A 10,329-nucleotide genomic window follows, 5' to 3' on the forward strand; every position below is an offset into this window, starting at 1 on the left:
TATGCATTTAATTTTTATAATAACTCTTTCATTTAAGTTTTCTTAAGTGTTGAATTGCAAGTTTGTTTAGCTTAGGAAATCAAGGTCAATTTATTTTATGTTTTTATTCTCTAGATCTTCTCTTGTAAAATGATTTTGAAAAGTTTATCAAAATAGAACTTAGATTAATCTTGTTTGGGATCTCCCTATAAAGCATGGGATCACAAATACGAAATAGTTCATTAATTATAAGAGAAAAATGGTTAAACGCTAATGGTGAGTATATTTTACTTTGGTTTTAGACGTATTTGTTAGTTTTCAATCTTGAATACAGAGAAAACAAATTAAACACTTATATTATAAAAAAAATTATATTTTTATCTAATTATAATCTATAACATAGGATAAATATATTAATTTTTATAATTATTTTAAAAGTTATATCAATAATAATTTATGAGTAAACGTAAATATTTTATATCATTAATACATTATCATTAAACTCAATATTTACTTTTAAAAGATGGCAAATTATTTCGTTATAGATCCCTAGATCATATTCGGAGATTACAAGCCTTATTCATCACTCACTCTGCACTCTCACGTGTGGGTGACGTGTAAATGAGTTCCCGTACAAATAGCGTCTTTCTGCAAGAGATGCTAGCCAGAGTCCTTTTGGTTGTGAAACAATTGTTTGATTAAGATTAAATTTATCATTAGGTGCTTGAACTATTTGAACATTTTTAACTAAAAAAATTATAATAGATCCTGGATTTTGTAATCATTTTTAATTAAATTTTTAGAGTTTTTAAAAGCACAAAAAAGTTATTTTAGCGGTTTTAATTAAATTATCATAAACTAACTCTAAATACCAAATTACAAAAATTTTGCAACATCAAGAACTCAATTATATTTTTTTTTCAACTTATAGACTTAATTAATATAATAGTACATGAACTTATCAATTAATTTAACCTTTAATTAATAATCACGTGTACTATTATTAATTTTTCTACCAAGTTATTTTTTATTTTTGAAAAAGAAAATAATTAAAAACACGTGGTGATAATTATTGGCTTAGCTGATCTCTATCTGATCAAATCTAGAAAAGCAAAAACCCAGATTCCAGATGGGTTGTCACCAGTTCATATTCTGATTAAAATTTTGACCTTAGGAACCTCTAACCAGTTAGGCTTTACACGTGAATAATGTTATGTTAATTATGAAAAAAATGTAACGTGTGTACGTAGATGAAATCAACCGCACATATTTGGAGACTTTTTTTTTTTTAATATTTCTGATCTTAGTAGAATACCAAAAGACATGTTTGTTTTTCTTGTAAGTTGATTTTAGTTGATCTCTAAGCTGAGGTAAAATTCAGAATGATGCAACACAAGAAAATTTTATGGTAAAACATCAGTAAAATCAATCTAGTAAAACTATAATGTTCTTGAAATCGAGGTTTAGATCAATGTTTCGTAATACATAGATTATATATCCAAAATATATATTAATATAAAATTATTTATTATCTCATTTATATAAATTAATGTAATATAATTTTTCAAAAAAAAATAAAAATAGAAACTATTATTAAAAGAAATACTACTTTAGCCATTACTAATTGTAGTTGCACGATGGATGGATTCTCAAATGATAAGAGACTCGTGTCTCACATGAACACCAACATTCATATAAGTAAAATATTTGATTAAGAAATTAATTATATGACACTACTACAAAAAGTCTTTTTTATGACGCAGATATGATGTCAATCACCATAGAACCATCTTAAATAACAAGATGGTAGCATTTTTGTAATTTTCAGCTTTTAAAATGAAGACGGTTTTGAAAACCTATCTTCAAATGACCTCTTTGACGACGGTGGCTGATATAATCGTCTTAGAATGCAAGTGTATGAAAAAACAATGACATTTTTTAAATTAATTGAGAATTATTTAAGACGGGTATAAGCTTCAACCGTCTTTGAACGTAGGGAGACAAAGACAGTTTTTTACCACCGTCTTTAACTTTAAAGATACAAATTAAATAATTAACTTGTGTCTCGCCCGCACTCACTATCCTTGAACCATTCATCGTTCGTCGTGCTCATCATTGTGTTTCTTTAATCCCTCACCCTAGGTCATGCATTGTCGTTACTCAACCTCCCGTTGTGGGCTCAGTGTAGGTGCCGTGGGCTCAGTCTAGCTGTCGCCATGGGCTGAATGTTGCTCGTGCTGTTTATTCACTGTAGGTCGCATAGGTCAGTGTCATCGTTCGGTCAGGTATTCTTGCTATTTCCTTTCTCAACAATACCCTCTGAAATAGAAGTAAATGCTAGCATTCCCTGTGTATTTAGGGATTCATAGTAATTTAAGACTTACTGAAACTCCCTAGGTAGGTAAATGTCTTTGTTTTTGCAACTCCGTCTATGGTGGGTTGTGATGTTCCCTGTTTGTGGTGTCAATGACCTTCTGACTTTGAAACTAAAGTGCACTATTATTACTAATAAAAAAATGGGGCAGGAGAACGACACAAACCTTGTGACCTCTCTGTATATTCGAGTGGTGACCCAGAGTTCTATACCAACTGTATAATAGATACAGTAGATCGAGAACATTTATCTGCTATGATTATAGTGAATAATACAAATTAAGAGCTAAGAACACAATTATGTTTATTTCTGCATGCTTATGAGGTCTTCCTTCAATAGTACTTGTATATGTTTTTCTTATTATGATATTGTATGTTGCTTGATTCTTTTTCTTTTACCTGTGCTGCTATTTTTTCGGAAAAGTGTACCTTAAGTGGAGACTTTGTCAAATTTTATTCTTCATTTTGCCCTTAGTCATGTTCATTTTGTATATTATGACGCTATAACCATCCTTGTGAGTTTATCAAGTTAAAAATCTAGTTTCCCTAACATTAACAGTCTCAATCTCCACTGCATAAGGGAATGAGAGAACATTAAGTTTATGTATTATGTAACTGTTTGTTTCTTTTATTCTAAAACTTTTTTGGTAATCAATGGATTTAACCCCCATAAAGCCTTAGTGAAGCAAATGATCAACAACCAGACATTCATTTATACCATTTTTGGTCTAGTCACATAATAAGAGGACAAATTTTACCTTAAATCAATATTGTAGTATAGTGAAATTTCCTTTTGGAACTGCCTATTGCAATTGGGTTTTTGGTAAATTGTGGGAGTAACAAAGTTTAATTGTAATAGGCTTTATTCAACTGACAATATATATAGGATACAAAAGTCACGTCATTAGGCTTTCATAGTTCATACACTTATCATTTTCACATGTGCAGCAATAAGGTGCATGAAAAATCATTTGGTTTAATTTCTTGCTTCAAGTGTTTTTACTTTAACATGAATATTCACCATTATGTTAATGTGCAAGTTTTTTCCTATGATGAAGATCTCAAGACAGTGGTATGTTGACTATGTTCACTTATACAAAAATTTTCCTTTCAATTTTGTTTTGTATCACTTTGATATCTAAACATACTAGCTTATTGTAAAATTGCTTTTTAAATTTTTGTCATTATCCGTGTGATTTGTTTATTTTCTAAAGGTAGGTCCAATCTAGCCAGCTTGTTTAATTTGGTAAATTTTATTGATGTTCGTTTCTTAAAAAAAAAAGCTAACAACGTCACATGCTTTAAGCTTTCTATTCCTGTACTATATATGTGTGGTCGAAAATGCTTAATATTAAAATACCTTACATAGGGGAAAATTTAAGTAGAAAACAATTGTAAAGATCAATGTGAAAAATGTAGGGATATCGTTAAAAATGTAGCGCACTATTTATTTATTTTTAATTTTTCATGACTTCCACTCCTTTGTTAACAAGGACAATCTCTACATGACATAGATATGGAAGATATCTTAGACCAATCAAAGATATACATTCAATATTTAGTAAATAGATTACATCTCAAATGTAAAAGTTGTTGATGCATGAGTGTGTTGACATTAGCATACATAAATTTTGTTGTTAAAAACGGCTAGAAATATGGCATTTTGGTACAGGTTCCTGCACCTACTCCACCAGTAAAGGCACTAACTCTTGCCCCTCCAGTGAAATCACCATCTTACCCTCTAGGGCTAGTGACCACACCAACAGTTCCAACATCCACTGTTAAGGTACCCCTTCTCCCTCAGCCCCCAATAGTAAAGCCACCAACACCAACACCAACTCCCCCAGTGGTGTCCCTCCTCCTCTTGTTACTCCATCTCCACCAGCTCCTGTAGTGAAATCAAACAAGGGTGAGTGTGTATTACATCTATGTCTTTAGTGACTCCTTTCCTGTCTCTATTGTAATTAAATGAAATGATTCTATCACATTTTTCTGCTAATTTAACTTTACATTATTTATTTAGAAAAAAATATAAAACAAATTTGAATTATTTTTTCATTAAAAAATAGGAAACCTGTCCATGTTTGATGTTTAATTAATTATTAATTAATATTTTATTCTGTGCAACAAAAACATCATTTTTTTAATCTAGCCTTATACATTAAGCTTTCACCCCACAAAAAGCAGGATCTAAGTGTCATCACTGTCAATGCTAAAACTCTTTGTATGACTCCTTGTATTTTCAAGCATTCGTTTTAAATGGAATAGTCTGGACCTCCAACTTATTACAACTAACACATTTGTAACGGACTAATTTTTTTGCTATGTTTCCTTCATTAATACATTTTATATAAAAGGCTTATTACAAGTAACAAATTGATGACTGATTCTGTTATCACTATAGCACTAAGCAGGCTACACTACGTAGAAGCACCAATAACAGATTCCAAACACTCAAATTAATATATTTTTTGCCCTTTTCAAAATAAAAAAACTACTACAACATCTACATTTAAAAAGCTAAAGTTGCCCATCTTTTATTCCAAGTCCATACAAACATCCAAAGCCTCTTTTGGCAGCCCATTAACCAACAGTTCCAAAATTTAATTTAGTGATTGTTGATATGCACCATGTTGGAGAGGAAAATAGTTAAATATTTATTCTAATATTGGACAATTATTCTATTTTAAATTAGCTTTTAAGAGTTAGATTTTTTTTTAAAAGCAAGTATTTCCATAACCAAAAGCTGTGAGATTAATCCCTAAGAAAGTAAAGTATCAATTAAAGGACAATTCCTCTTCCACAAATGTTACTCTATTCACATAGCAAGAAATCAAACTCCTGTCATATGCTTAAAGAGCTCAAATTACTAGCCACTTGAGTTACACCTTGTGAGTAATCAGCCTCTTTTCATTTCTATTACAATATCAAAGTTTATCCAATCTTAATATTAGATGACTAATAAATATACCATCGAGCACATGGATCAAATTGTATAGAATTGTTTTAGCTTAATAAAATTTTTGAATTCAAATCTTAAATATGGTGTTACATTAAATACTCAAATAAAAAGTTTTATTAGTTACAATGATCTTATTAGCTGACAGTTGGGTTTGTACTACAGAAAAGCTAAACCACTACCTAAATCACTACAACACTCAAATTGTAAGGTCTAATGCATGTATTCGTCCCATCCCTTGGGTCTTTTGTTGATTCTTTTGGCCTTAAGAATATCCCTTGAGTCATGGGTGCTATCACTTTCTTGCATCATTGGACGGTGCAGATACATCACTTAAGGAACATGTTTCAATCACAATTTTCATGTACAACTATTTTACTGTTCTATTTGATATTTGTGAAGTTCAAAATGTTCATAGTAATTTCCAAATTATGGGTTTTCGGCTTCTCTGATGATGCCACCTGCACACATCTTGACTCAGTGGACCCTACCAATTTAGGTTTTCATTACTACTCAATTTGACAAACAACACTTGATCTATTGTAACAAGTTTATCATTAGTTAACCAAATTTATGTTGTGACATATAATTTGTAATTATAAGTAATGTTGTTTGGCAGTGATGTTGCTACTCACTTGTTGAACATTTGTTGTTGGGTGTAGGTACAACTATTTAATTATGTTATATCACAAGCTTTGGCTAAATTTATATCAATAAACAGGTCACATACACTCTTAGAAGCACCTTTACTGTTGGTGGTCATTCATGCATCAATGTCGAATGTGTTGACTTCATAGATCTATTCTTCGTACCTATGCCCACCATGATGGGAGTGTTGGATCCTAGTTTATTAGGCTTGATGTGAAGCATGTTGATGAGGCCAAGTTTTGTTGCTCATCTTGGTCGACAGGTCTCCCTCTCTCCATGACTATGTTGCATGTGCATGCATGCTATTAGCTACTTTTTATTGTTGTGATTAACATATTTTTTGGAGTATTTTGAGTTTTGTTAGTGGCAAGGGTTTTTGATGATTAATTTTCAGAAGGTAGTGGTTGTAATTTGTAAATTCATTAGTTCTACAGGTAGTTTACTTTGTTCATTACATTCCCACAACATTGGTTTACTCAAATCTCTCTCTACTATTGAATTGGTTAGTTGAAATGGAAATACAACTCAAATCCATTCATATAGAAATCATTCCTAATGTTCTACATTTTTCTTTTTAATATTCTATATTAATTGTGTTGCTAATTAGAGGATTTTATATTAATATTGTTTTTTATGTGCAGGTTAAATTAATGGTCTGTATAATAGGTGCAACGTAAAGAAATCATAATTAAAAAAATTGCACATTCTAAGACGATTCCAACTGAAACTGTCTTAGAACGTAGTACATACTAAGACGGCTGACACACCAAAACCATCTTAGAATGTACGATGTTCTAAGACGATTTTAAGGCAGAATCGTCTTAGAATAAGCTTGATACAAGGATGGTTACGTCGTATAAACCACCTTATAATGAGCCTCATTCTAAGACGATTTTTACAAAAAAATCGTCTTTGAATGAAGGTAATTTTAAGACAGTTTACATGACGTAACTGCTTTCGTATAAAGTGCATTCTAAGACGAGTTAGAAACCGTCGTCATAGGTATACCAACATTCAACGACATCACCTACGATGACGATCAAAAACTGACGTAGTATGCTGAAATTAACCATCGTAGAATATATATATTTTTAGTAGTGTGATGTTCATTATATAAGTTGGATGATCATATACACTAGCAGGGTATGCCATTTAAAAAACAAAAAAGAAGATGATATGCCATGACTTTATATAGTTTGTTAAAGTAAAATAAGGAATGTAAAAAAAGCAAATGGGGAGAGTAATAGCCTATCATGCACTCGGAGGGTAAAGGGGTATGCTCCATTATACCTATATTGAATTTGTATTTTTTTATAATAATTATGTGTTAATAAGAATACTTCTTGACTCTGTTCAAAAAAAAAGAAAAGAATACTTCTTGTCTTAACATATCAATAACATTTTACGTATAGTTTATAGAATAAATTTATTTTTTAAAATTATCTTTATTATTAACATACATTTCTTTTGTCTAATTATTTACTAATACAATTAATTATGGATATTTTAGTTTAAATAATTAATGCAATAGTCATGAATTGGTTTTTATAAAAAGAAACAAATATTATTTTTAATTTGAGTCTACAAATGTAGAATTATAAAATATATTTTAATTTGATTTATATTTATTTACTTTTATAATGTAATCATATATAATATGAAGATGCATATAATTATATGTTACATTAACAAATCAAGTTAATCTCATCTGACCTTTTATATTGGTCTGAATCAAGTAAAAATAAAGTAAACCAATGCATCCTAATCCGTAATGTGATCAATACCTCTATTCAGTATAATCTTGGCCAAATTTTTAAATTTATAATGTTAATCAATCATATACATGCATACACACACTGCCTTTATTTTATTTTAAAGTACATATGATCAAATTGAATTAGGAAAATTTCAGCTTCTAGATACTTCATTAATTATCCAAACTAGCTTTAATTACATTAACTTCTCGTTTAACTGATGTTCAGCTTCTGCGACAGTTTGTTTAACTGTCCACTTCACATGTTAATTATTTCTTATTAGAATAATACAGTGACGAAATGATTCTCCTAAAATTTAGTAAATTCTAACATACAAACAATTGTGGCATGGTGACATTAGAGCATCATTACCCATTTTTCTGGACTTCTAAAAATAAGTTTCCTTTTCCTTGCATGCCAAGGGATACGCTGAAATATTTTCAGGTTTATCAGTGTTGACAAGGTCGTCAAATTTAATTTTTTTAGAATTAATTAATCAATTTTAATTTTTATTGGAATGACCAGATTACCCCAACATGTTCATTGACTTTATTCATACAGAATCATGTTACGTGGAGTGGCCCCACGTAACCTACTCCCGTATTGACGGAATTGTCCTCAATTGGCACACCGGTAATCACCGCGGTTTTCGTCAGGCTAATTTATTAAGTGGAGGTAATTTTTTTTCTGAAATTATTAGTTGGAGGTGAATTTTGAATTATTATTCATTTTGAGACTTTCGAGTTAATAATATGGATTATCACTTTTAATTTTTTAAATAAAATCATAAATTTTTTTATGATTTTTTTTAATTTATAACTTAAAAGTTAAGTCATAATATCAATTATTATTTTTATAACTAAAGTCATGATATCAGTTATTTTTTTTAAGTCGTATAAGTTTTATTTGTTTTTTAAATTTAAACTTTTTTACCATCATCAAATTTTTTCTCTTGAAACGCACACAATGTTTGAGAGTCCAAGTTATTTGGAAGATGCCAACCTCGTTACTTATTTTCCAACCAAACAATTATGGAAAGGATAATAGAAAATGGATTCCTCCATTTAGGTAATTATAATTATAATAATATTACTAATTAACATCCCAGCAAGGATGCACCCGAACAAAACACTTCCTGCCCACGGTAATGAGAGCTGAACCCCCACACGTTGGTCCCACTTTAATCTAGTTGTTATCTCCACACATGCAATTAACAAGGTTATCCACTTATTTGAGATTAATTCTATTTGTTCACTTTTATATTTACAATTGGCTACCAACCAACAATACTATAATTTTTTTTAATGCCGATTAAAGAATTTTAACATTAGTTTTAAACCAATGTTAAATCGAGCAAAGTTAAAAGTGAGACACTTTCAATAAAATGCCATTTTACATTGTTGTGGTGATGTAAAATGCCATTTTTGTATTATATTAATCATTTATGAAGTTTCATGAAATTATATAAGTAATTTTTGTTTTTTTAATCATTACAATAATTTTTCTCCTAGGAGATGTTAATGTATTATATAAGAGAATAATACTGTAATATTTTTAAACAGAAAAGAAGTTAATGTAGAAATAGAAAGAAGAACGATATTATGAGTAATTTTAAAAAAACTAGAAGATGTGGGTGTAATTTTTTTATGTTTGATTAACCTATTTAAGTTAAGATAGTTTTTTTTTTTTTTTTTACAGAAAAAGTTATGATAGTTAGGACTTAGGACCATCAACAACAATAAATATCTGTTTATTGAGTTTTTATTACAGTTACATTTTCTAAATGTAAACTGAAATACCACTTATTAAATTACAAGAATTTGCTTCATATATACGGTTATACCTATCACTCTATGCACTCGGTGGTATTAGCCTCAGAGAAAAACACTGCTGTACATATGATTTTAAATACCATTTTTTATTTAACACTTAATAAAAATATTATTAAAATTTTTAACAACATGAATTATATATAATATTTAATAATATATGATAAAAGTATATTAATAACATTTATTCATATTTCGCGATATTTTTTAAATGTTAAGATTTTAATAATAATAAGTGTTAACAAAAAAATATTGTTAAATGTGACATGTTTAGTAGTGAGATATATACACGAGTGCTTTATTTTCAACATTTTTGCCATTAATTTACCTTCCAAACTTGTATATTATTTGACTCACTTGTAGTTTCCACTATCCAACAATAATGTAAAAGGGAGAAATACTATACATGTTGGAGGGGATATATAGAATCCCCTATTGTTACACAATAAATCAAAAAGTCAGAAACATAGGAATGAGGTTTGTCCCAGAAGATTTGAAATTTTCTTAGCTTCATCGATTCTAAATCATATAATATTAAAAGTATGACTAGTATAAATCTCTTATAGAAATGTAACATATCTTTCAAATTCCAATATGTATTTTGGATTTTTTATTTGGTGGACCCTCTAATATTTTCATTCCAATTGCCCTTCACTAGCATTCTCAGATGGTAACCTCATATGTTAGGCCTATTATAAGTCCTTGTGTTGGTTGTTAATGATATGCATATCCGTCCAATTCATTTATTTAAATGATGCTTTGTCATTGTATAAACAACATGCTGAAT

The sequence above is a fragment of the Glycine max genome, chromosome 15, assembly GCF_000004515.6.
Source record: "Glycine max cultivar Williams 82 chromosome 15, Glycine_max_v4.0, whole genome shotgun sequence".
Taxonomy (NCBI): domain Eukaryota; kingdom Viridiplantae; phylum Streptophyta; class Magnoliopsida; order Fabales; family Fabaceae; genus Glycine; species Glycine max.